The sequence below is a fragment of the Corvus moneduloides genome, chromosome 24 (assembly GCF_009650955.1).
Source record: "Corvus moneduloides isolate bCorMon1 chromosome 24, bCorMon1.pri, whole genome shotgun sequence".
NCBI lineage: Eukaryota > Metazoa > Chordata > Aves > Passeriformes > Corvidae > Corvus > Corvus moneduloides.
Genome location: NC_045499.1, coordinates 1,958,984 through 1,985,516, shown reverse-complemented (window position 1 = coordinate 1,985,516; position 26,533 = coordinate 1,958,984). Strand labels below are relative to the sequence as shown.

The window sequence follows — 26,533 nt, the reverse complement described above, 5'->3', positions numbered from 1 at the left end:
AAGCTGCTCTCCCTCTTTTCTTTAAGCCCCTTTAGGCACTGGAAGGGGCTCTAAGGTCTCCCCAGAGCCTTCTCTTCTCCAGGCTGAGCCCCACATCTCTCAGCCTGCCTTAATAGTGAGGTCAGTCCTAGAGCTGCCTGAAGAACATGTTTGATGGGATGGTTTTCCAAGCAAGATCTCATTTAATTGAAAAAGAAAAGCTTAATGAAAATGGACAGTGCTCATGGGACTGTAAATGGTAGAAATGTAGTAACAAGTTCAATCAGGAGAGATTATTTCAGTGTTTTCACTTTGCGGTGTCTTTCTAAAAAAGAGTTTCCATTTACATATCTTCACCTGCTGGTGCTACATTTACCCACAGGCAATTTAATGTTCACATTGCAGGACTTCAAGACTACCAGAGCAAAGCGTTTTGCTGTTTTTAAAACACAGTATATTGATTTTTTTTGTTCTATACTAAATATTGACAATGCTGGCTCTTTGTTCTAGGTTCAAGGGAAAGGAAGTTCAGAAGTCTCTGAATTTCCAATGAGGTTCATGACATCTCCTCCACTTTTCCTCCTGTTGCATCATCTTCCAGGCCCCTTCATAGGCTCTGCTCCCTTTCTGCTCTTGACGTCATGAGGCAGAAGCACTTTGGGTCCAGCAGTGTTCACTTAACTTGGCTGCTGTTTCCCCAGTGTGGATACTGCTGGGATTAGTGGGATGCTGTGCTCTCTGGAGAAAATGGTCCATGAAGGAGGGTTGCATTCCTCAAGTCCTCCCAGCCACAACAGGCAGTGCTGCAGGTGACAATGCAGAGGGCTGTGCCTATAGTGCCATCACTGCTGGGACCCCCCACGATCTCAGCTCAGAAGGAAAGAGGCATCTCCTGCAGGGCTGTTGGGAAGTGCTAAAAGGTATCTGGATGTGAGCAGATGTCTCATTCTTGGTGGGGCACTTTCAGAGTACCATAGAACCATGGAATCTTCTGAGCTGGAAGGGACCCACAAGATTTGCTGAATTCGACTCCTGCATGAGAGGAGATGCAGGATCTGCCCCATCCCAAAGGCACCGGCTGGTGCCCGGGTCACTGCAGGAGAGGCAGCAGCCAAACTTTTGGTGCGCTCGCTGCGCTCCCCGGCAGAAGGGAGCAGGTGTAGGGATGGGGAGCGCGGGGAAGGCAGCGCAGGGGTGTTTGGAGCCACTGCGCACAGAGCTGGGGCTGTGCCGGGGATGGACAGCCGTGCGGAACCGCCAGCACGCCTCCTCCCTCCTCCCTGCCGCGGCGAGCGCTGCCGGGACAGCCCGGCCGGGGCTGCAGGAGCCGCTCCGCTCGTGCTTTGAGGGATGCCGAGGGATGCAGCGCCGTGCCCGGAGCCTGGCCGGAGGGCCGGAGGGCCGGAGGGAGCTGCTGCCCGCCCGCCCCGTGCCCCGGGCTCCAGCCCCGCAGGCGGGGCCCCGCTCAGCCCCGGCCGCTTCTCCTCCCCAGCGCTCCCGAGAGCCGCGGCAGAGCCCAGCGCTCTGCGGAGTCCTCGCACCGCAAAGCCTCGCTCCCCCCTCTGCTCCCTGCCCGCCCCCCGGGCTAAGCAATATGCCACGGCCTCCCCTCTCTCCCGCCCTTTCTTGAAGAATAAGCTCATAAATCTGCCTGGGGCAACGAAAACACTGAGCTCATGGCCCTTAGATCTGTGTGGGAGGAGCTCTCGCTGGCGATTAAAGGAGTTTAAGGTTTGCTTTGAAAAGCTCTTTGATTCTGGTAGGGGCTCTGGTGCCAAAAGGCAGCGATGGGGCTGCAAATGCCTCTCCCCCTCTGCACCTGCCTGGGTCAGGGAGCAGCAGCGGCGTGGGGGAGGGAAGGGGAAGCGCAGCGCTCGCAGCGCTCTGCAGCGGCAGCTGAGGGACCCCTGCCACCCCTCTGCCAACTGCAGGGCAGTGGCTGCTGCTGCCCTGGAGACCAGACACTTCAGCCGGGATCCCAAAGTGCCTCCATGCCTGTGGAACACGCTGCTCCCCCAGATCCTTCTTCCTCCGAGGAGCTGGGTTGGTTCTCAGGCACGGGGTCCTGCCTGTGTGACAAGGACCCAAGGGAGAGGAGCGGAGGTCAGGACAGGGATCACCAAGCAGCGCTCTGAAAAGCAGTGGGAAGGGATAGGGCAGGGCTGTCAGGGCCGGGAGGAGCCTGGGGTCTTGCAGAATGAATTGAGTTTAGTAGGGGAAGAAAAGAGATCAGAAACGGTCTTCATGAGGAGCAGCGGGACTAAGCACAAGCATCCTGGTGCAGCCCAGTCAAAAGAGAGCCAGGCTCCAGCCTGCGTGGAGGCAGGAGCTGTGCCAGAATGGAGAGCAGGGGGAGGATTCAGGGAGGCTCAGGTGGTGCCTCCTGTCCTGCAGGGATGCATCAAGGACCCAAAAAGGGCTAATGTAAAACCATTCCCAGATGCACCAGCCCCAGGTTTGCTGGCAGTGAGGAAGGAGGGCAGCTCCCAGTCTCCTCCCCTCCATGGATGACAAGTCTCTCAAGCTATCCACAGCTCTCTGTCTCCCTTTGCCTTGTTTGCAGGCCTTCCTGTAGCTGTTTAAAGCTCTTTGAAGGATTTGCAAATGAAAAGCAGTCCCCATGGGAGTGGAGCGAGTAGAACACACCTGTAAGGGCAGGACATGCTCAAGGGACATGCTGTCTCTTCTTGTGAGCAGCCACAGGTCCCACTACAAAGAGAGCCCGGGAGACAGGATGGTTTCCAGTACTGAACATCCCCGTGGGGCACCAATTAGGAACATTCCCTTTGTTCAAAGGGAAGGTGAAGCCCAAGCACCACGTGTCATCCCATCAGATGTGCCACGGTGGGAACTGCAGGGGTGGAAGGGGAGCAGAAATGAGGCCTCGTCTGCCAAGTATGGTGGGGGAGACGAAGGGGCGTGCAGGCATGGGGGCTGCTGGGAGGGTGCCCCACACACAGGGTGAAAGGCTTTGTAATGTGATGCTGAGCCCTGAAGACCACCAGCCCCTGGGACATTCCTCCTGGCCGGTGGCACCTCCTGGAGCTGGCAATGCCACGGGCATGGAGCAATGGGTGCTGCTGGCAGTGTGACATGTGGCCAACATCAGGGATCTTAGGGACCTGCAGGATCAGAAGGCACAAGGCACCTTCCCAAGGATGTTATCTGATGTGGGGATGGCTCTGGGTATAATTGCATCTTGAAACTTCAAGAGAACTCACAATTGTGGGCTATTCTTAACCTCAGTAAAGCAAATGTTCATCTTTGCATGAAACCTGCAGGAAAGACATTTGTACCTTTAGACAGAAATTAATCTTCCCTCTTTCCCAGAGAACACAAGAAAAAATTCTGGTTGTAGGAAACAATATCTGCAGTTCTGCTTTATCCCTGGTTCTGCATCCCTGTAAGTGTCCCCACCAGCCCCTCAGCACCTGGGGGCTGGGAAAGGAAACGGCCACGTGAGCATTTCATTTATAGAATCACAGAGTCCCAGGATGGTTTGGGTTGGAAGGGACCTTAAAGCCCATCCTGTTCCACCCCCTGCCATGGGCAGGGACACCTTCCACTATCCCAGGTTGCTCCAAGCCCCATCCAGCCTGGCCTTGGACACTTCCAGGGATCCAGGGGCAACCACAGCTGCTCTGGGCACCCTGTGCCAGGGCCTGCCCACCCTCACAGGGAGAATTCCTTCCCAATATCCCATCTATCCCTGCCCTCTGGCAATGGGAAGTCATTCCCTCCTGTCCTGTCCTTCCAGGCCCTCATCCAAAGTCCCTCTCCAGCTCTCCTGGATCCCCTTTAGGCACTGGAAGGGGCTCTGAGGTCTCCCTGGAGCTTCCTCCAGGTGAACATTCCCAGCTCTCCCAGCCTGGCTCCAGAGCAGAGGGGCTCCAGCCCTGTGACCAGCTTAGAGGCCTCCTCTGGGCTCGTTGCATTCGGTGACTCCCCAGGCAGCCCTGAGACATCCTGGCCAAGGACACGACCCTGGACTTCTGTGCTGCTCAGCTCACTGCTCCCAAGGGAAGAACAAGACACAGATCCATGGGGCTGCACCCTCTGGCTTTCTTCTCCCTGGACACAGGGCCATGGGAGTGGTCAGATACCATCCCAAGCTGTTGTCCCAGATGTTGCCCCAAGGCCCCATCCCAAAACTGGAAGGTCTCCTCATGTACCAAAGGACAGAGATGTACCTTTAGGGTCAGCTGTGTGGTTTTGGCAGAACCAAAGGCACCACAGCCAGGACAGGACCTTGATTATAGGTGCAGGTGAGGTTTGTACTGCTGCACTCATTTCCTGTGGCAAAGTGTTCCACAGATTAATGAGGTCCTATGGCACAGACTGGTTTTACATGTGCCCTAGAAACGCCGTGTGGGGCTTTCTAGAGCATGGGGCAGCCTCCCCATGCATGCTGGCTGTAACTGCTCTTCCACTCAGGGCCAAGCAGCAGGTTCCTGCGCTGCAGGTTGTGTTTGCAGCTGCGTCCTGTGCAGGGAAGTGCCTGCCAGTTTAGGTATTGTAGTGCTTTCATGTGGTGCAAGACAGCAGAAGATTTATTAGTGACAAAAGCATGAATGCTGGAAGCCGTGATTTATTGAAGAAGGGGGAGAGGAAATGTGTTGCAGCCCGTGCTGGTTAGTGTGGTGTGTCTGAAGTGAGCTCGCACACGCTGTGAAAACCGCCCTGCTCCTCCTCGGAGAGCTCTGCCTCACCTGGCGAGACCATGGGGTGGGCCCACTCCTCTTCCAGGGGGTGACTTTACCCTGACCCTCTCACAGATGCTCTGAGGAAAGGGTTTCTCCTAGGGGAAGGGACACAAGGACTCCGACTTTTGGAAACAGGTGCCCCACAAGCTTTGGCTCCCTTGTATAGGTGGGAGATACAAAGGACAGTGCAGCACAAGGCACCAGGTTTCTAGCTCTGTCCCAGCCTTAGGGTTGACCCCAAAGCTCTCTTCCTTTCCTGTGCCTCAGTCTCCCTATCTTTAAAGCACTACTAATGAACCCTTCCCAACATGCTTTGAGATTAATTGATCAAACTGGGGCTACAGAAGAGCTGGAGACTCTCTGCACTTTCCAGCCACATGTCTGGACCTCTCGAGCTAAAGCACCTTTTAAAAGTTTATTAAATAGTTCTTGAGGCTTCCATTTGTTCAGCCACCACGTGAAGAAAAGCACCACTGAACTCTCAGATTTAGTGCCTGCCTTTCATGTCCGCTGACCTCATCCCTTCTCGCTCACAGAGCAGCCACAAGTCAGAGCAGCTACTGGAACACTCCTCACAGCCACAGGCAGCAGCTGCTTGGAGTTCCTGGGCAGCACTGGAGAACTCCACGGAGGAAGTGAACCCAGCTAGGAAATGTCAGCTTGGCCAGAGATGCTGTAAACCCCAATTCTGTTTTCTGTAGGAAGCTCCTCTACTTTCAGCACACTTCTTCCTGAATGGATGGGGGTAAATAACAGCTAGTTCAGCTCTTTGCTGGACCTAAAAGGGAGGGGAAAGGCTGGCTTGGGTTAAAAAACAAGGGGTGTTCTTTTCAGGTTTCCCAGGCAATTAAAACTAAACCAAACCAAAACACGTTTTCTCTGACTATCTCCAAAACACTTTGCTTTGACCCAAGACAGAGTGCTTTCTTTTTTGAGTCACCTGAAAATCTCTAAACCCTTAAAAAAAAAAGTATCTTACAATGAAAACTTCCACCATCTCCCCCCAGCCCCACTGGTTTTTTTTAGGGAAGCATAACTTTCCGTGAATTTACTTTTGACCAAAATGCTGTAGGTTCTACCTGACCTGGAAGTCACAGTCATTCAGCTGAGCTTGTGCTGTCACTTTCCCTTTCAACATTGTTTCTGGCTTTTCACCTCCCACTGCACAGACACAAAGGTCTCATGGGAGCATCACCCTCATCCCAGGGCTGTGCTGAGTTCCCAGGGAGACTAAAGAGGGGCTGGGAGAGGGAAGGAAAGAATCCACGAAGGCTCTTTTTAGCTTCAGAGAGCTCCTCTGGCTCTTCTGACTACCTCTGGCTACTGCCAAGGCACCTTTGAAACACCTTTGAAACATCTCCAGCATGTTGGGCACCATGACTGGGCTGGAGGGGAAATCCACATTCCCTTTGAAGTCTGGATACTTGAACAGTCTTAGAATTATAGGGCTGTAATGTACAGGAATGTGTGGGGCTGTAATTGTGACTTAGATCCTTGGATGAAAGGTGCTATGTACATACAAAGGGTATTATCATTATTGCTACTATTATTACTATTATTATTACTATTATTATTGCTATTATTATTATTATAGGCCTGCAATATGTGGATTGGAGATGAAAGTAGCACCAAAAGATCCTGAAATACAAGATGTGTCTTAAGGAAATTTCAGCTTGAAATTAGGTTTGTCTACACAGGAAAAGCGGAGCCGACTGGCTCCGCTGCACTGACAGCTCTGGGGTTTGATGGAAGAACTGCTGTATGCAGGCATGATTCCCAAATCCAAGTTTCTCTGACCTTCAGAAAGGTGTCTCCAGCAGGAGCAATTCCAGAGCAGCTCTAGCAGAAAAAGTGAGATCAGGCATTTTCACCATTCTTTATAAGACACCCTGATTGCTCTGTAGCCATCACAAAATAAGTCCCTGGTGTTTGAGCCATTGGGTAGGAGGTGTTTGGGAACTGGTGTCCTGGAGGCTGGAAGGGAGCCTGGAGCAAGCTCCCGGTGTCGCTGGGCACAGAGGGAGCTCCTGTGCATTGGTCCTGCTGCCCTCCAGCAGAGACGGGTCCAGATCCAGCATCCTGCGCTCCTCATCCTCCTTCCAGCCACCAACCACCTCTCTCCCAGAGCAGCCTGGACGCAGCGCATGGAGAAATCCAGGATCACCTTTGATCCTTGTACGTGCTGTGGGTCTGCACAGCCTTTGCCATCAGCCTCTCGTCGTTGTCCTGCCCTGTTCTGCACCCATGTCCCATTAACAAGGGGGGCCATAAGTGAAGCCAGGCACTGGAGTGCGACTCCCCAGGACAATCTCGTGGGGATTTTCTCCTGTGTCACCGGCTCTGCAGAGCATCAGGTTTCACTTTCTACCTGAACCGCAGGGGCCGCAGAGCGGTAACTGACTCACACTGGGGAGGAGCGGGGGATGAGTCAGGTCCATCCACAGCAGCTTTTCCATTGCTAAACTCCCACAAGAGCCATCTGGCTCCTCGCAGGAGGGTTCAGCTCCCCAGCCCTGCCCAGCTCTTTCCCAATTGCACTGATGAGCGGAGCTTTTCCCCGGCACAGTCGGGAGCGCTGGTGCCTCACCGCCCGCAGGGTGAACCGTGCGGCCCAGGAGCTCCAGCAGCAGCGCGTGCTGGAGACGGGAAGATGCTCGCCAGCCACTTGACAGCAGAAGAAAGGCTGCTCTCGGTGCGTGGGGACCACCCACCAGAGGATAAGACAAAGCAAGAGCTCTGATGCCTTGTGGCTTCCTGGTGACACCATGAAGTCTGCCACCGCTAATGGAAACCCGCTCGTTCCTCGGGGTAGCAGACATCCGCGAAAGCAGCCAACTCCCAGCATCTCTGAAACACAGCCTGTCCCTCCCGAGGAGCTGCCAGGCCATCGCTGGGCTTGGCTGCAGAGCCCCTCAGCCCAAATCCCTGCAGGCATCTCATTGTCCTTAGAAGGCAGTGAGCACGGTGAGGAATGTGCTGGGATTCGTCTCCTACCTTGGACTCTGAGTCCCAGCCGAGAAGCCGAGTATCAAACAGCATGGAGCTGCACTCCTCCTCTGCTGCCGCAAATGCTCGGAGACTCTTTGTCTATAAATCATGCCCTGTTTTGGGAGGCAGGCCTTGGATGCTTGCTGGCCACAGAGGCCCAGGCTGTTCTGGTTTAGGTGCTGGCAGGATCAGCAGCTCCCCGGGGAAGCGTTCAGAAATGACCGGATTGTCAGCACTGGTACCGCAAGGGAAGCCTGCCCACGTGGGCTGCGTCAGAAGGAAGGAATGACAGGATCTTGTCAGCCATGTGTCCCCACAACCAGGATTCATCCTTTGGGTTGGATCCTCACTTTCTTCTGGCTGAATTTCACAGCTGCTGTTTTTGAAATGCCCTCCTGAAAAGGCCAGAAGTCCAAAAGGCATTTTTCAAGAGCTTTCAGCCATGGCATTTCTTTTCGGGAAGTCTTTGGTCTGAACATGGATAATTATCAGCCAAAAATGACTGAAAACCACCAGCAATTTTCAGTTCTGATAAAAATGCTATTCTCTCTTTTACAGTGTCAACAACTGTGTTTTGCTCCTTGTTCATTATGGTTTCCTGCAAGACGAGTCAAATATCTGCAGGCAGCTATTCCCTGGGATCCCAGCAGTTTATCCATCTCTGTCACCCAACATAGTCCCTTCTCCCAGGACATTTCTGTTACCTCCAAGAACAAGCAGAATGCTGCTCAGGCCCAGGGTCTGAGCTGTGCGTGGATGGCAATAACATTTATGGAGCTGGCTGGGTTGCTCTTCGCTCCACTGTGAGGCTCAGCTCAGAGAGGAAGGGCAAGCCACAGCTCAGAATGGTGCTGGCTGATAAAGTCAGGGCAGCAGAGGGCAACAGATTAGGTGGGAAAATCAAGAAATAAAGCCCATGAGTATCTGTGAAACTGTAGGAGCAGGAAGTCTTGCCTGATGAAGCAAGGTGGGGAGCAGAGTCTCTCCCTCTGTGTCCTGGGCTTTTCTTTGCAGGCAGCCCAGGATTAGGCACTTAACTGCAGCTGATGAGAAGATGAGATGCTGCTTCCCAGAAGGAAGGCAGGCTGGGATGGTTGAGTGGCTCCTCAAGGGTCACTGTGCTGCAGTCCAAGAAAAGGAAGAGATGGTGTGGGTTGGGACTTCTCAGCAGAGGTGATCAGAAAACTGGACACCAGGGTTCTCACTCTGTGTTGCCATCCAGAGAAAAGCGCAAGACGCTCGATGAGCTGCGGCAAATCCAAGGCTGACTCTGCACTGGCCCAGAGAGCTTCCCTGCAGGGCAGCTTGTGTGTGCTGTTCCTGACCAGCAGCTCAGATCCCCCCCAGTTCTGCCTGATCCCTCTCCCCAGCGGGAGCAGAGAGAGGATCAGAAGGGCAACACTGACAGCTCTCATGGCTCAAGACCAAGACAGTCTGGGAGGTAGAGCACAGCTGGGTGTGCAAGAAGAACAAAACCAGGAAATCATGCACTGCTTCCCACGCCAGTCAGGTGTTTCCAGGGAAGCAAGGCTTTGTCACACCTGATGGTTCATTGAGAAGACAAGTGTCATAACCACTAATGTGCCCCCTTGCTGCCCTTTTCCCCACCTCTTTTAGTGCTGAGCCTGATGTTACAGGATGTGGGCCATCCTTTTGATCAGCTCAGGTCACAGCTGCCCAAGCTGTGTTCCATCCCCACTTCTCACATGCCCCCAGACTGCTCCTGGTGGGGACAGAGAGGGGGAAAGCTGCTGTGCAAGCACTCTTCAGCAGTAGCCAGGATGCTGGTGTGTCATCAGCATAGCCACAGACCCAAACCACAGCACCCCATGGGCTGCTATGTGGAAAATTTTCTCCATCCCAGCCAGAACTAGTCCACACCTCCATCAATTTGCCCAGCTCCAGCTGCTTGTACTTCTCCCTGGCAGGTTTTTGTAGGCTGGTGTGGAGATCAAGGCTCTCTTCCCAGATCCTGTTATCACCATGTTTATTCATGGCCACAGCAGAGCAGAATCATGCTTTAGCTGATCTTGTTATTGGCCTTGATCTTCTAGAGCATGGTGTAGATGCTTGTTGCTGTTGTGGGCAGGATTCTGCTCAATCTCGATAAATCAATCCAATTCTGATAAATCAATCTGATTTATTCACTTTATATCAGGCTCTTTCTGTAATGATTTTCCTCAGTTGTGTGACATCCTCCCTGACCATGTTTCTCACAGCAGTTTGGGGGTAGAAAGGTAATATTGATGTCCTGTAGCTCCAGGCCCACAGTCTTCCCCAGAGTCCCACACACCTGGTTACACAGCAGCACAAGCCTTCTGGGGCAGGGCCCAGACACACCATGATTTTTCTAAAGGCCCAAATAAAAACTGATGTTTAGTTATGACATTCTTCTGCTTGGCAGACGTGAGGGAGTTTTGGATCTGGGCAGTTCTTTGTCTGAGGTCTGACTGGGTGAGATCAGAAGTTTTCTGAAGTTCCTTGGCCTGTCCTTGCTATTCCTGATAGAGATTGAACTTTCACCAGACCCACCAGATTCATGCTTAGACATAAAAAGGCTTCTTGTTGCCCTGAGACATGGAGGTATCTTGGCTGGGGGTGACCTATCCCACCTGCATGACTGCAGGTCTTAGGACATGAGGGAGTCCCAGAGTTGTACTGGAGGAGCTTTGATACCCTGTTGTTACCCATTATTGTCTCACAATGCTTCTTATTTTAAAGTTCCATCTTGGCTAGGTCTTGGATGTGTGACAGACCTCCAGGGCTGGGACCACTGTTCTCCGTGTTCTCTGAAACAGCTCCAGGTGCTTTCTTGTGAGATTGAGATCTTCAGAAGGGAGAGCACGAGCAGAGATGTTGCTGTACACCCAACAATGCACCATCAAGGTGAAGGGTCTGGAGGAGAAGTCTGATGAGGAGTGGCTGAGGGATCTGGGGGTGCTCTGAGGGATCTGGAGGAAAGGAAGCTCGGGGGGGACGTTCTGGCTCCCCACAGCTCCCTGACAGGAGGGGGCAGCCAGGGGAAGTTGGGGTCTGCTCCCAGGGAACAGGGACAGGACAAGAGGAAACGGACTCAAGCTGGGCCAGGGGTGGTTTAGGCTGAATATTAGGGAAAAACTCCACCCTGAAAGGGTTGTCAAGTCCTAGAACAAGATGTCCAGGGCAGTGCTGGAGTCACCACCCTAGAACCATTCAAAAGATGTGTGGATGTGGCACCTGGGGACATGGTTTAGTGGTGGCCTTGGCAGTGCTGGGGGAATGGTTGGACTTGATCTTAGAGGCCTTTCCCAGCCTCAATGATTCAATGATTCCGTGATCAAGCAGAGCTTAGAGGAGACCTGGTTTTGCCCTGGCACTGCACTGAGATTCCTATGAGGCACTAGAGGTGCCCAAATCTCAAGCAGACAGACTGCACATGTTCAGAGCAGCTGGGGGGGGTGGAGGGTCAGACCATGACAGTCATACCTGACAGGTCACCTTGAGAGCCACAAGCTGTCTGCCAGAAGCCCTTCCCGAGAGCTGTTGGACTCTGCCCACTCAGGGAACAGGGAGGGGAAGCCACCTGCCCAGCATCCTCCTCAAATGCAGATCCCAAGCTGTTGGGAAAGGAGCCTCTGTGGAGGCTGAGCAATGGCCACAGAAATCTTTACCCTGTGGCCAGTGCAGCAGGAGCTCATGGGGGCAGAAGGTGCAGGGAGCAGCAGCGTGCCCTCCTTCCTCATCTCAGCCAGCTGGGTGCTATCTGCAGTGGTGGAGGTGGTGTGTGCCTGGCATTTAACCTTCCCTTGGCCAGGTGCTACTGGGATTTCCCCACCTGGCACTCAGCAGGTGTGAACAGAGCTGTTTGCCCTGTGAATTTTGGAGTGATGAGGCTGGAGAATGTGTAACCTTCGCCAGCCTGGAGCCTGCCATGGTCTTTGATGGCTTTCTTTGTGCCAGGAAAGGTGTCTCACTGCTCACATTCCTTAAACAGTGCCCACCAGATGTTCCCTGAGAACACCTGTGGGCTGTTTCCCACAGGTGGATCCTGTCAGCTCCAGGCTCTCAGATATTGTCATTTTGGAGTATTGCTGGCTTTTGCTGTTGCTCACGCTGGTGAAACTTGTCTGGACAGGACAGATGATCTTTTGGTGCCTGAGCAGAGGGAATGCCAATGAGTCACCCACAGGGCATCTGATTTCCAGACGTGGCCCACACGCTTCATTGCCTTTCTCCCAGGAGACCAGGCCACAGGTTCTGAGCTCCTTGTGCCACCGATGTGTATCGAAGGGAGGGAGCAGAGCTGGCACTCAGGGCTTTCCACCAGCAGGCAAAGGTTCCCACATCCTGCAGCTGCCATGGAGCTGGGAGCAAAAGGGACTGGTGGGATGTCCTCGCTCATTCATGAGGAATGTCTGGGCCAGTTCCCTATCTGCAGCTGTGGGAGGAATGAGCAGCAGGAGCAGCCTGATCCTGCGGCAGGGAGGGTCCTTGGCAGCTCTTTCCACCTCAGAGCCCCTGCAGGTCATCTCTGGCTGCCTGTATGTGGTGGCAGAGTCCCTCAGGCACTGTGAAGATGGCCAGGACTCAGGAGACCCCGACCAGCTGCGTGTGGCATTAGGCACACTGGGCCACAGCCCCAGCAAGGAGGTCCCGTTCCCCTCTCTGGGTCAGAGGATGGACCAGGCACAGACTGCCTCGCCCCAGAGTCCTGCCTCCCACCCTCCTCTGCCCCCCTTGCTGTCCCACACGGTTTGCCCCATCTGCTTCTCATGCCACCAGCACCAGAGAGAGCTGGGTAAAACCAGTGCTCGGCACCCAGGCATTGGTGCAGCACAGGGCAGCCAGAGGTGGGGAGTTTGCACAAGTTCTGCTCATGATTTCCCAGCCCAGGAGAGCACCAGGGAGCATTGGGCCTGCCCATAGATCTTGGTCATTGCCAGGGTAACCCCCAGCAGTTTAAAAACTCCTTCTCCTTAGTGAACCTTCCCATTACAAGTCACAATGGAACAATTCATTATTAGTGATGTGTGCAGGCTCTGCATTCCTGTGGCTCTGCTGCTCCTGCAAGAATGTGGGGACTGATCGAAACAGGTGAACCCATCTCATCTGCATTGTCTTTGGTGATTTAATAGTTCCAGGTACTGCTCTCTAAGTCTTTGGCAATTACCTGCTTCTTAATCCTCCACATCCACCAGCTTCCAGGTAATGCAGCCAAGTGGATTTGCACTGAATCACATCTGTCAAAAAAAAGGAATTAGAAACACTCTGCTTGAGGGTCCCTTCAATGCTCACGCCACAGCAACCAGCAGGGATGTCAAAACATGAGCTTCCAACCTTTCTCCAAGCATGAGTACTCAAACCAAGTCCTGCTGTCAAAAGCTTCTGTTTCCCCCCAGAATTCTCATCACTCAATGCTGCCTGTGAATTTCCTCAGTTTAAAAGAAACATCTTTTGCACCTGTGTGGGAGCAGGTTCCCAGATGGGTGGGATGGAGGTAAGCACTGTCCCAGAGTCAGTGCTGGCAGGCAGGGGTGGGTAGCCCTGGGTGGGCTGGTGGATGCACAGCCCCGTGGGGCTGCAGCTGGGTTCCCCAGAGGGAAGGCAGAACAGCATCCTCTGATCACAGCAGGGAGCTGTGTCCCAGGAATAGCTTTCTTTTCTCTACGGGAGGGCCCCGTGCCTAGGACAGAGCAAGGTGACCTATTAACAGTGTTAAAGGGAGTTCTGTTCTCATGCCATTTGCACTCAGCCCATCAGGGCCTGGCTTGTCCTCTGATGAGGGAGGTGTGAGCACTCCAGCATGGACACTAGAGACCTGTTGGCCACAGGGACCATGATCCTTTGGCAGCCCAAGATTGTTGGGTGGATCTACTTTAGCACTGTGCTCCCACCTCACTGCCCATCTCATCCAGAACTGTCCTGGAGACAACAGAGTGAGTCACTGCCGTGATTTCCTCAGTGGACTGTGATTGTGTCAGGGCTATTCCTCAGGTGGGGTTTTATCTGTGGGACAGGTTTCTTTATGCTGCCCTCATTCTGCCCACAGAGCCTGGCTGCTTGGGGAATGCATGGGCAGAAGGTGGCCACCCCCTGGTTTCATTCAGTCTGTCAGTGTGCAGGAGCTCACGGCCCTCACAAGGCAGCCTGGGCCTGGCCAAGGACTGGCTTTGCTGGAGACTGCTTGTGTAGGCAGCTGGCTCTTCATATTCCTCCTTTCCAAGCATTTTAGGTGTTTCTAGTCTGATTTCCTTACAAGAACATGGAAAGGGAAAAAAGCCTACAGACTGTGCTGGAGCAACCACTGAAAGCAGAACAAAACAGAAACAGAGACGTTTTTCCAGACAGAAGTAAGGTCTACGGGATAGGAAAAGGCTGGATTAGAGCTCAAAGTAGGAATCATTAAGAGATGCACAGGCCGAGTTTTGAGGAGCTGTTGGCAGCTGAGTGTAGGAAGCTTTGGGGATGGCCCATTGTTTGTCATGGAGGTGTGGCATTCTTGGCAAGGGGTTTCCCTGGACATGGGCCTCCATACCCATCTACCACAGTGTGTCCTGGATTTCCCAGTGTCTGATGGATGACAAATTTTCACAAGATTTTCAGTGGCTTTCCAGGAGCTCTCCAATGTGCATAACTCTCAAGGCAAAGAAATGCTGCCCTGTGAGTTCCCTCATAATCCAGAATTTCTTGGATTTGACACTCTGGAGGGTCACCAACATAGATGAGAGGGAGGGCAGTGTGGATACAAATATGCTGCTAGCAAGAATTTCTCTTGCTTCTTTCCAGTCCTGTGAGATATTTTCTCTCTCATGGAAGATATCAGTAGGGTTCTATAAGCTATGAATACCTGTGACCTTGCAAAGCTTTGTTTATAGTACAGTAGAAAAATATTTTGACAATGGATGCTTTAGGATTTTAGCCAATCACCCCAAGGGGTGACTGATCCTTGTCCAATTAGACTATGAAGAAAAGAAGTCTATAAAAGAGTTTGTAAAATAATTAAATAGATCAATCTTGCTGCACAATTCCTGCCTGCTGGATCTCTCTTCTCCTCCCTACCACTGCGGGATACCATGATAGGGCAGTGCTTTTTCAAACGTGTCTTCATGGGGATTCATGAAACAGGAAGAACTCAAAGCAGCAAAGATGTAATTTATTGGGTGGATCTGGGCAGAAATTGTGAAAGGTTCCCCACAAAAACAACAGTTACATTTTTAGATGAGAGTGAAGTTTGTAGGTGTTTTGTCTAGACTGTCTCTTCTTTTGATGAAGTTGGAGACTCCCAACAATGAAAATCTGGCTGGGCTTTAAAGACTTCCTTTGATATTTTCAGAAGGGACTGTAAACCCTTCTGAAGACAGAAGGGTACAGAAGGCACAGTCTGGCCTGGGTGAGAAATCTGGTCTTTTGTAATTTAGTGTAACAGAGAGTGAAATAATTGATAGGCCTCAGCCTGTCAGTCCAGACAATTGTACAGATAAATGAAAGGAGGAATGCTATGGGAAGCAGGATAAAATACACCCCACCAGTCAAAGAGTACAAGCCCAACCATCATCCCAGAGTTTAGTTTAGTTTCTATATTTACCCCTTACCTTAAAGTGAATACACAGCAGTGAATAACTCTTTTGTTCCCAATAGGATAAGAAGTTCTTTCCAAAACACGGATTAAATCTGAGGCTTTCAGTGAGAAATCCCAGTAGGCAGCAAGTTTACAAGTTAAGAAAAGCTGAGCTGCTCCTTAAGTAGGAGGGTAGCTACACAGTAGAAGCTGTATTGTCTTAATTAAGCTGGTTAATAATGCCAAAAAAGAGCCATTCTGATTCCCTGGAGGTAGGAAATGTAAGCTTACATCAAAATGGAAGCTAAAGAGAGCTGGTGCGACTACAGAGGCAGAGGCATCTCCAGCTCCTCAGCCTTGATCTATTGTAAAACACACTCCAGGCTGTCCCCAGGCACGTTAGGCTGGTCAAAAAGAGTATGGTGAGAAGCTTCTAATCCCTGAACAACCTCCTGTGTCAGAAATGTGGCTTGCTTATACCTTGAACCAAGCATCCCATTATGGGCTCACAGCTGTCTCCCAGCCAGTGCTGGGTGCTGATGTGTGCATACTACAGAGTCATGGAATCTCCTGAGCTGGGAAAGACCCACAGGGATCACAGACTCCAACTCGGCACAGACACCCCAACAATCCCACCCTGTACATCCCAGAGGGCCTTGGCCAAACGCTCCTGGAGCTCTGGCAGCCTCGGGGCTGTGCCCATTCATTCCCTGGGGAGCCTGGGCAGTGCCCAGCACCCTCTGGGGGGAAGAACATTTGCCTGCTCTCCAGCCTGACCCTGCCCTGACACAGCTCCAGCCCTCCCCTGGCTCCTGTCCCTGCTCACAGGGAGCGGAGATTGGAGCAGCCCCTCTGCTGCCCCTCGGGAGGAGGCTGTAGACTGAGATGAGCTCTCCCCTCGGTCTCCTCTCCTGCAGCTGAACAAGCCGAGTGACCTCAGCTGCTCTTCGTGTGACCCCCACAGACCCTTCACCATCCCAGCGCCCCTCCTTTAGAAGCTCTCTAGCAGATTTAGAACTTTTTTATATTGTGGTGCCCAAAACTGCCCCCAATACTTGAGGTGAGGCTGCCCAGAGCAGAGCAGAGCAGGACAATCCCTCCCTGGCCCCACTGGCCTCCTGGGACCCCCCAGGACCTGTCTGGCCCTTCTGGCTCCAGGGCACTGCTGACACATTCAACTTGCTGTGGAGCAGGACCCCAAGGTCCCTTCCCGTGGGGCTGCTCTCCAGCCCCTCACTCCCCAGTATGCCCACACATCCAAAGTGCTCCATCCTCGGTGCAGAACCCAGCACTTGCCCCAGTCAAACCTCATTGTTCAGCCTGGAGAAGGAAGGCTTTTGGAGGTGACATAATTGGGGCTTTCCAGTACCATAAGGGAGCCTTCAAGGAAGATGGAGAGAGACTGTTTGTGAGGGCCTGGAGTACAGGATGAGGGGAAACTGCTTCAAACTGACAGAGTAGGTTTAGATATTAGGAAGAAATCCCTCCCTGTGAGGGTGGGCAGGCCCTGGCACAGGGTGCCCAGAGCAGCTGTGGCTGCCCCATCCCTGGGAGTGTCCAAGGCCAGGCTGGACAGGGCTTGGAGTAACCTGGGACAGTGGAAGGTGTCCCTGCCCAGGGCAGGGGGTGGAATGAGATGATCTTTAAGGTCTCTACCAACCCAAACCATTCTGTGGTTCTGTGATTGTTCAGCCCTCTCATTTGCCTGGGTCTCTCTGCAGGCCCTCTTTGTCCTCCCAGCTTAGTGTCACCAACAAACTTATTATACCTTCAACTGCTGCATCTGAGTCCTTTGTGAAGACATTGAAGGATCTCTTGCATGGGTACCTGGCTTCGGTTGAAGACTGTGAGCCATGAGTTGGTAAAATCTGCTTCAGGTTGGCTAAACAGTTTACACTGACAAACTCCAGGTGGTTTTAAATCTGTCCTCCAGGACTGCAGACTAGAGCTGGTTTTAATCCAAGACCACTTTCTGCATCTTTCCAAGAGGCAAAAAGGCAAGATGGTGAAAAGAAAGATGATAATCAGGAGACTGAGTGGGTTAATAGTGGTTGAGTTTTGCCACCATGGTTCTTTATCCTCCCCAGTGTTCCCATCCTGGCTGGGCAGGAGTGGCTCTGCTGCAGTAGCTCATCAATTGGAGCTAATTCTCTTGAATTCAGCTACTTTCATCACTAAAAATAGCTCATGTAGGGAGGAAGCTGTGGTTGAAAGGTCTTCACCTGACTGCCACCACTCCTCCAAGCACAGTGAGAAAGAGCTGCTTTCGCAATGACCTGATGGGAAGGGTCTGTGGGTATTATGAATGGGACAATTATAAAAACCTGTTCAAAATTATCCCATATTTCCTCAGCCAACAGGGCGTGATTTATCTCCGCCTAAAAGGCACATCTAAAGCAGGCAGCGTGAATCACACAGGAAAAGGACTGGTTTCTCCTCATGCGACTAGAAAGGAAATCCAGAGTCTAGCTCAGATGTAGACACGCACATGGCAGGCTTCTGAACTGCAGTGGTGAGATTCAAACATCCCCCTCTTTAATAAGTCCAGAAATGGGAAGATTATTTGGTGAAGTCTTTAATTAATTGGTGATAAAAGCTAATGAAGCTAAGAAAGCACCGAAACCTAGTAACTGTCTTTGGCGTGGCCACGTCTGTGATTTCTCAGAGTTCATTTCCATTGCCTCTGGGGAGCTGGAGCAGCCCAGGAATTCAACGGAAGGCCTTTCAGAATTTTACCTCTCTAATTTGGCATATGAGTTTGTGACAACTCAAATACTCTGGGACTGATTTTACAAGCTGCTCAGGTTGGTTCTTGTCCTGTGAAAAATAAAATATTATTATAAAGGAATCTAGTAAATCTCTAAAAAACATAATAAAAAATTTTGCAAGTAACTGCAGCATTACATAGGGCAAAGGGCGTCACCAAATACTCAAGTCTGTTTCTGGTCCGAAAGATAATTTTTGTTTTATCTTCTGGGGATTCTCTTGCCAAACTTCAGACGTCTCTGAGTTGCAGTTTTGTAAAGGCATACCCTGCAGTCTAATAAGGTCAAGAGTAATGCTCCCTTTTCTCATAACCCTTACCTGATTTCCCACACCTTGATGTACAGTGGAAATAAACCATCCTATTTGCACACAAAGAGAATGTGGGGGCACTGGTGGCGAAGCTGAGGGACATAAAACCCCTCTGCTTTCATGCTGGTCTGACAACGGACAAAGGAGCCCAAATCTGGCTGCCAGGGGCAGTGTGGTCACCTGCCCAGAGCTGGGAGGAGCAGTGCTGTGTCTCCACAGCCAAATCTTGTGTTGGCATAACAAGGACTTGTCTGACTCACATGGGCTGGGGCAGTGCCAGAGCCCTTCCTCCCATGATCCTGGCTGGGATGACATCACTTCTGATGACACTGATGGAGACAAAATCAAACATGAACAGTGTTATCCCCTTACTCCAAATGGCTTTAGGAATTTTAGGATTGTGCAAAGGGAGTCGGTGCCCAGTACCCCTTCACATGATTGGGAAATGAGGCAAATGAGGCAGACAACTCTTAACAGCTAATTACTGTTTCTATGTAATTGCAGCCACTAATAATATTTCTAATACAGAAGATGCAGGCAATCCAACAGGCCAAAAGGTGGCAGGAATGGGAAGAGCTGCTCAAACACAGGGCCATCACCATAAAATTAAATAATTTTCTTTGTTGTTCCCTGAGAACAGGCTGTGGGTGCTTCCCTCAAAGTCATTCTTAATGTGGACAAATCTGAAAACAAATGGGTAGGATGAATAACAAAAATTATCAGGTGGTATTCGCACAGCTCCTAAAGGCATCCAAATTTGAGACTGTTGACCTACTAATCATTGTGCTTAGCCCACTGCTTAAACCAGTTCTTCTGCCTGAAAAATGCAAGAGGACAAATGCAACACCAGCTTTCAAAAAGCCTTCAGGGGCAATGCAAGGAATCACAGACCCTTAAGCCCATCAGATGGAGGGAAGGTAGAAGTAAGGAACAGAATGAGTAGACTAAATTATAAAGGGTAAATGTGGTAGGAGATAAAAAGAGGAGGGTCTGCGAAAAGGAAACCATTCATTGAAGGTGCCAACAGGCATCTGGTCCAGCAGAAATTAGTGGTTGAATTTACGGAGTCTCCAAAATGAGCCCACACTAAACTCTCTTAAAGGGATTCAGTTGGTGTGGGCTGATAACTGGTCAAGAGAAAGGGAATGAAAAAATATCAGTGGTCATTTTGAGAGCTGAAGGCAGGAAGAACCAAAAAATGGGAGAGTATCACAGGAATCTGTGCCTCTGCCAGATGCCAGAGCTTTGCCAGGAGACCAGATGAGGGGAAAATCAGTTTTGAGAAACCCAGAGACACACTGGCACCTGTGTGCACAGAGCAGAGGGCTGCATAGGTGTTTTATGAGCAGCTGAGAAACAGTTCATGGAAGCAGAGCAGGCAGATTGATAAAAGTGTCAGCTTGGTCCTCAGGGTGATCAAAAAGGCAGGTGTTCAGGGATGGGAGGAGGCTACACCAGACCTAGTCTAGAGAAGTCTAGGCTATAATCTATAAAACTATGTAATAGGTCTGCTGAACTCAAAAAGAATGACCAGAGGTGGTGCCTACCCTCTTTCTGATCTGTAATTAAATACATATCTCATAGGCCCAGGATCCAGAGCTTACAAAGAAAGAGAGAGAAGATAGAATTCTATGTCATCTCCATGAATCAGTTCCTTGCACTGTTCTCGAATCCTTGCTTCCCTTGCTGACTCCAGCAGGTCCTGCTTTACTGCCCCAGCCAGCTTCACATGCTTTTGACTTAGGAGCTTAGGAAAATGTTCATTTTGCCAGGCTTTTCCTCCCTTTGCTGCTCAGAGCAAGTTCCCACGCTGTGAAGCACTTTTGTGGAAAACTTCAACTTCAGAAGAAGTATTCAAGCCTGTTGTGGATGCAGTGTTCTCTCACCATGTGTGAGGTGACAGTGAAATGATTATAAAAGTGAATGTAACTGAAATACAGAATTGGTGTAAATGAGATGATAAAAGCACGGGTTACTGACCCCATCATGATAACGATACAGACTAGATATGGCAACTTACACGACACTTCTCCGACTCTTCTGCCTTTCCAAAATATCATTAACTTCACAGGAACCATGTCTTCTGCTTCCTTCCTCCTGTTCCATCCCAGGTCAGACAGACCCAGGTCCCTCTGAAGGATCTCTCTCTAGCTTGGTGTACTGGGTTTGCACGGCCTGGGTTTTGGTAGCAGGGGGAGCTACAGGGGTGCCTTCTGTGAGAAGCTGCTGGAAGCTTCCACCGTGTGTGTCAGAGCCAATCCCTGGTGGCTCCAAGGATGGACATGCTGCTGGTCAAGGCTGGCCCAATTAGAAATGGTGGTAACACCTCTGTGATTACATACTTAAGAAGAAAGACAAACAAAAAGGTTGGTTGGCCAGTTTTGATTTCAGCCAGAGAAGAGCCAAGTGAGAACATGTGAGGGAAACAACACGGAGACACCAAGGGCAGTGGACAAGGAAGGGCAGGAGGTGCTCCAGGCTCCTCTGCAGCTCGTGGGGAGGACCATGGCAAGGCAGCTGCACCCCTGCAGCCCGTGGGGATCCACAGGGATGCAGAGATCCACCCACAGCCCCTGGAGGAGCCCACGGAGGAGCGGGTGGATGCCTGAGAGGAGGCTGTGACCCCTTGGGAGGCCTGTGGAGAAAGGGGCCCTGCTCCCAGGCTGGAGCAGCCTGTCCTTGAAGAACTGACCCCATGGAAGAGTGACCCATGCTGGAGCAGTCTGGGGGGGAGTGTTGCCCGTGGGATGGTCTTGCACTGCAGCAGCTCACAGAGAGCTGCTGCTCATGGGATGGACTCACATCGGAGAAGTTCCTGGAGAACTCTCCCATGGGAGGGATCCCGTGGTGTCGCAGGGGAGTGACTCCTCTCCCTGAGCAGCTGGAGAAGCCATGGGGGATGAACTGACCACAACCCCCATTCCCGTCTCCTTGCACCCCTGGGGTAGGAGGTAGAGTTGGGAAGGAAGAGGAGTGGGAGGAAAGTGTTTTTAAGGGCTTATTTTACTTCTCATTATCATGCTCTGATTTTGTTTCTAATAAGTTCATTTCATATCTCTAATTAGAGCCTGTTTTGCCCATGACAGTTTTTGATGAGCAACCTCTCCCAGTCCTTATCTCAACCCATGGACACTTCATTAAATTCTCTCTCCCCGTCCAGCTGCAAAGGGGAGTGAGTGAGCAGCTTTGGTGGGTGCCTGGCATCCATCCAGGGTCAGCCCACACAGTTGGGTTTTAAGTGCTTGGTATATTTGGTGCTGGGGTGATCAAAAATGAAGTCATTGTGTCAACAGGTACTGCTGGTGCTACTTCTTTATGAAATCCAGGCTGTACTGAGGTGCCAGATGAAAATCTGGCTCCAAAAGGAGCAGCTCCTGGCGCTGTTTTTCCAGGCAGGTTCTGCGCAGGAGCTGCTCAATGGGAGAGGGAAGTTTCTGGCTTAGCGTTTTTTAAAATGGCCAAATGCACCTTTGTCCTGAAATTGAATATTTCCTTCAGAACACAGTGGTATTTGCCAGAACGTCTCAGGTTTCCATTGGGAAAGTTGAATCACGAAGAATTGACTGGCGTCCTCCAATGCCCAGTCAAAGCACCTGGCTGGGTCCAACAAAACCATGTTTGACTTCACAAAGACAGCGAGCTCTATAATGGGAGGCACCTGCTTGGACCTGTAGCTCAGATAATCCTGTTAACAAGTTTCCTAATTGGACCCCCAGTGTCTGTGATGTGATAAAGGCATTCTCTGTGTAGAAAACAGAAAGCAAATATTGTATTTCAAGCTTTGCTGTTGTTCTGAGAAATATACTGGGAATATTTCAGTCAGCCTTGATCAGATTAGCTGGCCTTTCACCAGGTCCTTTCTGATTCCTGGCTGGTGGTCTTTGTAAATGGAGATGGACAAGCTGTAGGAAACAGGAAAAAATCCTAGAACAATATATTCCAATTGTTCTCACAAGTTGAAAAGCAGGAGCATTTGTTCTCAGCTGAAGACAGTGTTTTGTCTGAACTGATTTCAAGCAATTCAATCTATTTAACTACGTCAGTTTGTATGAAGAATAATGTATTCCAAGCGTCTTTGTGGAAACAAAGCATTTTAATATTTTCACAGTTTTGCAGCCTTTGCCTCCACAAATTATAAAACCTGATGCTGATTTGCCAAGTCTTGGATTGTCATTCTACAAGCACGTCTGGCAAAGAAAATACCAGTCAAAAACCTTTTCTCTGTCTCTGCAATCGGTTCATTGCTTTGTTCCATCTTCGACTGGCTGAGTACCCCACCACAGCTCAGAGGGCAGCAACGACTGCCCAGCACAGCCAGTGGCCCAAATATTCTCTGGTGAACACTGGTGTGGACACGTGGAGGTCCTGAACAGGGACTCTTCATCAGGAACCATAGTGAGAGGACAAGGAGCAATAGGTCCAGGCTGAAAATGGGGAAATTTAGGTTGAGTGTACAGAAGAAATTCTCCCCTGTGAGGGTGGTGAGGCCCTGGCACAGGGTGCCCAGAGCAGCTGTGGCTGCCCTGTCCCTGGAAGTGTCAAAGGCCAGGCTGAACGAGGCTTGGAGCAACCTGGGCTAGTAGAAGGTGTCCCTGCCCATGGCAGGAGGTGGGATGGGATGGTATTTAAGGTCCCTTCCAACCCAAACCATTCTGTGATTCTCACAGATCACTCATTCTAGGACAGACTCAGTCTGGGTAACTTGACATAAATTTTCCTTGTCTTAAGACACCTGTCCAGATCTTTACACAGATCTCCTCTGCAGCAAACCAAGGGTGACATTTCCATTTTGCTCCTCCTTTGGCTTCTTTTGTCTATACCTAAATCTGACTGTGCACCCCAACATCAACAACAGCAGCCTCTGGTGCCCGGTGATGGACACCCAGAAGGGTTCTGGTCTGGGCCATGGCACATTTGCAGGGCCCTGTGGGGGGGGGGGGGGCATGGACAGAGCTGGAAGCTCAGCAATAGATGCTGGAAAAGCTGCAGAAATTTCGTTGAGTGAGTGTGGCAGAAAAGAAAACGAAGGTTTTGTGGGGGGGATGCATTCTGTGAGCTCCCCAGCAGATGTTCCTCTCCAACCATGGACAGCCAGCTGTGCAGATGGGGGACACAGGGACAGCTCTGAAGAGGGAGATAAGGAGATCTGAGACCCACTGGCTGGCAGCAGAGCAGAAATTGGGAAGAGGACAGTGTGGGCTGAGAGCAGCTGTGGGTGATGGTGCAGTGCCAGCTGAGGGTATGTGAGGGGAGCTGCTCTGTGCCTCTGTCCCGTGGAGCCTCTCTCCCCAGAGCATCCACAGGGAGCATCACTGTGTGGAACAGAGCTGGGCTCGGGGTTTTCTTCTCCCCTGCTCTCAGGAGGAGCTGCAGCCTGTGGTAGGAGGGCAGCAGCAGCATTAATAGTGGAGCAGAGGCCTTTGAAAACACAAACGGAATGGAAGGATGGTCTGGCACAGCTGGGGCTTGCACCCTGCAGGTGAATCCTCACAGTCTTCCTCCACCTGAGCTGGGACACCAGTCTCAACCCTGCAGCACCAGGGGCTGCTGCTTCCAGAGAAAAGGCAGTTTCTGCTGAAACTCCTGCACCGACTGTCCTGGCCAGAGGCCAGAGAACTTGTGGTCAGAGTGAAGAGTCTTCCCAGGTGATGTGAATGTGCTGGAGGTAATTGGACAGCACACAGTGGCATGCTCTGACTTACTGTTTTGCTACTTGCAGGGGTTTGCAATCCAGTTTCCAGGTCTTGGCAAGAGGTAAAGCTGTTTTTCCTTGTTTTTCAGGGAATCTCAATGGCCCAAACAAGGGAAGGGACTATTTGAGTGTCCCATGAAGAGAGAGTGGCACAGCTGGAATCAGGGAGGTCACCCACTTGCAAACATCCCTCCCCAGTGCCAGCTCTCCCCGGCACACCTGTCTAGCCCAGGTTGTCACATGTATCACAGGAGGCGTGGGCACACCCTGCACGTGGCAGGACATGGTCACTGCACTCCCTGTGCAGCATCCCTAGGAGCTGCCCGCCTCCCAGCTGTGCTGCAGGGAAGGCAGAGGCGCTGCTTTAAGGGCCCTTCATTGAACAGGGAGAAGCAGAGTGCAGATCCTGAGCACCAAGCACAGGCTGCTTGCATTTCTACAGGTCCCAGGGAGCTCCCTGGCTTTGGGACACGCTGCTCAAAGCATGGCTGAGGGAGGGCAGGCTGGAGAAAGAGCAGGGGAGGTGTGCTGTGTATCACAGACTGGCCAAGTACCAGGAGCAGCCCTGGGTGTTCACTTCCTACCTCCCATTCTCATCAGGCATTAGGGACTTGCCAGTGACTGTGTCCTGGAAGCCAAATATCCATGTTCCAGGTCACTTTTTGGAAGATGGGCTGGCAAGGAACTGGGCAGGTGTTGGTTAGGGAGCAGAGAAGGCAGCACACACAAGGCTGGTGGTGATGTGAAACCTCAGCACTTAGAGCTTGCAGCAAACACCAGCTCCTGGAATCACGTGGAATGAATGTCTTTTCTTTGAAAAAGATATTTCCCGGGCCTCTAAAGGTCCACAACTCAAAGAAGGCCAATAATAGAAACCAAGTACTCTTCACTGTTAACTCTTTCCACCAAGCAAGCCGGCAGTACCAGAGTCGTGAAGGCCTGGTTTTGTTGGGATGAAAAGTAAATTGTAGGAGTTGGGTGCTTGATGTAATCTATTTATTTACCAAGAACACATGCTGGGGCCTGTTCCCCTGTTCACTGCAGAGCAAACACCAGCAGCCTTGCTCCGAAATCCCACACCTGCCCTTCCGTGCCCAAAAACCCTTGGGCCGTGTCCTGCCCTCTGTCACCAAGCAGAGTCTCCCAGGCTGAGCTCCACCACTTGCAGCCTGACTCCAGGACTGGATTCTGCAAATCCTGCACCTCCACAGCTTTCAGCCTGAGGTTCTCCCACGGGATCGGGCAGCAGCTATCAGGATGGTGCTTCTTACATCTGGCTGTTAAAAGAGGCTTGACTTTTGGAGACTGAATGTGTTTGGAACCTACACTGCAGCCACTGGTGGAAGGGAACTGGAGTACACTGAGCTGGTTGCCTTGAAAATCTGATATGTCTTTGAGATAAATTAATATTTGCATCATTCTGCACACATACGGGGCATTTGAAGGCTGGAGATGGACATCTCTGGTGTCAAAAGCAAGACTGGAATTGCTTGCACTACTGTGACAGGAATGCACTGATGCAGGTGGATATGGCAAGGAGGCAGGAATGCACTATCTGATGGAGCACAGAAAACTGGAGCACTGCCTGGACTCCAAGTATTATTGGGATATTAAGTTAGTAGGCCTATTCCAGATTTTTTCAGAGGCTGGACAGGTAGATCTGCACCAGAATACTCAGTACTGTAGTCTCAGCATGATTCAGTGCTCATAACAACTTGTGTCTCATGGCTTTCCTCTGCATTTCCAAGCAGAAGTCCACTTAAGAATGGTGTCAGGGCACCAGGACCCCACAGCTGTGAGCAAAGGTTGTCACTCCCTGCAGCAGGCCCAGCTCCAGAGCCGTGGATGAAGCCTTGTGCTCACTCCCAGCCCAAGCTGTGATCACAGCACGTCACCCCGTGTTCCCTCCCGTCTGCTTTCCATGCGCTGGGCACCACTCCCTGTGCTCCAGCTGGAGTTAGGAGACAGCTGTAGCAGCCAGTGCAGAGTAGCAGTGTTCCAGATGTTCTTCATTCCTTCTCCCACGCTTTACTCTTCCTGCCTGAGATACGAATAAGGGGTTAACCTTGTGAGAGTGCTCTGCAGCAGCATTCATCCATAGCTGGGGCCTGCACCTCCCAGCAGCCCCTGCAGTATTTTGGGCCTTTTCCCTGATGCCCACCTTGGCTCCAGGGCACCCGTCAGACACGTCCCATGGTGGCACAGCTCAGTGTCCAGTGCCAGGGGTTGGACTACAAGCAGTGACCAGAGCAGGCTGCAGCTCTCATGGTTTCTGCTGACAGTGACAGTCCATGTCTCTGCCATCCTCTGGGCATGACGCCAGCTCAGGCACTGCTCGGTGGTCATGATGCTTGGATTGCCTGATTCTGATGCCAGCACCCCACCTCTAGCTCAGGTTTCTCAGTGCAAGCACTGAAAAGTTGTGGAGATGTCCCTGGTGCCGTGAGCAGTGCCAGATGGGGCTCCCACCTCTTCTGCACAGCACAGAAAGGACACGGACAGGTAGGAGCAAGTCCCGAGGAGGTCACCAGGTTGATTAGGGAGATGGAGCACCGCTCC

General features: G+C 51.5%; 1 protein-coding gene and 1 long non-coding RNA gene across 3 annotated transcripts in view; one reads left to right on the top strand and one right to left on the bottom strand.

Annotated features, from left to right (window-relative positions):
- LGR6 (leucine rich repeat containing G protein-coupled receptor 6) overlaps nucleotides 1-26,533 on the top strand; it is a 152,684-nt gene that overhangs the window by 8,479 nt on the left and 117,672 nt on the right. The window lies entirely within an intron of this gene.
- Nucleotides 3,820-25,922, bottom strand: LOC116455392. The gene is made up of 4 exons (XR_004244373.1): nucleotides 25,912-25,922; nucleotides 15,586-15,591; nucleotides 6,797-6,813; nucleotides 3,820-3,904 (listed from the first exon to the last, which is right to left on the bottom strand). It is a non-coding gene; the product is annotated as an uncharacterized LOC116455392 (long non-coding RNA).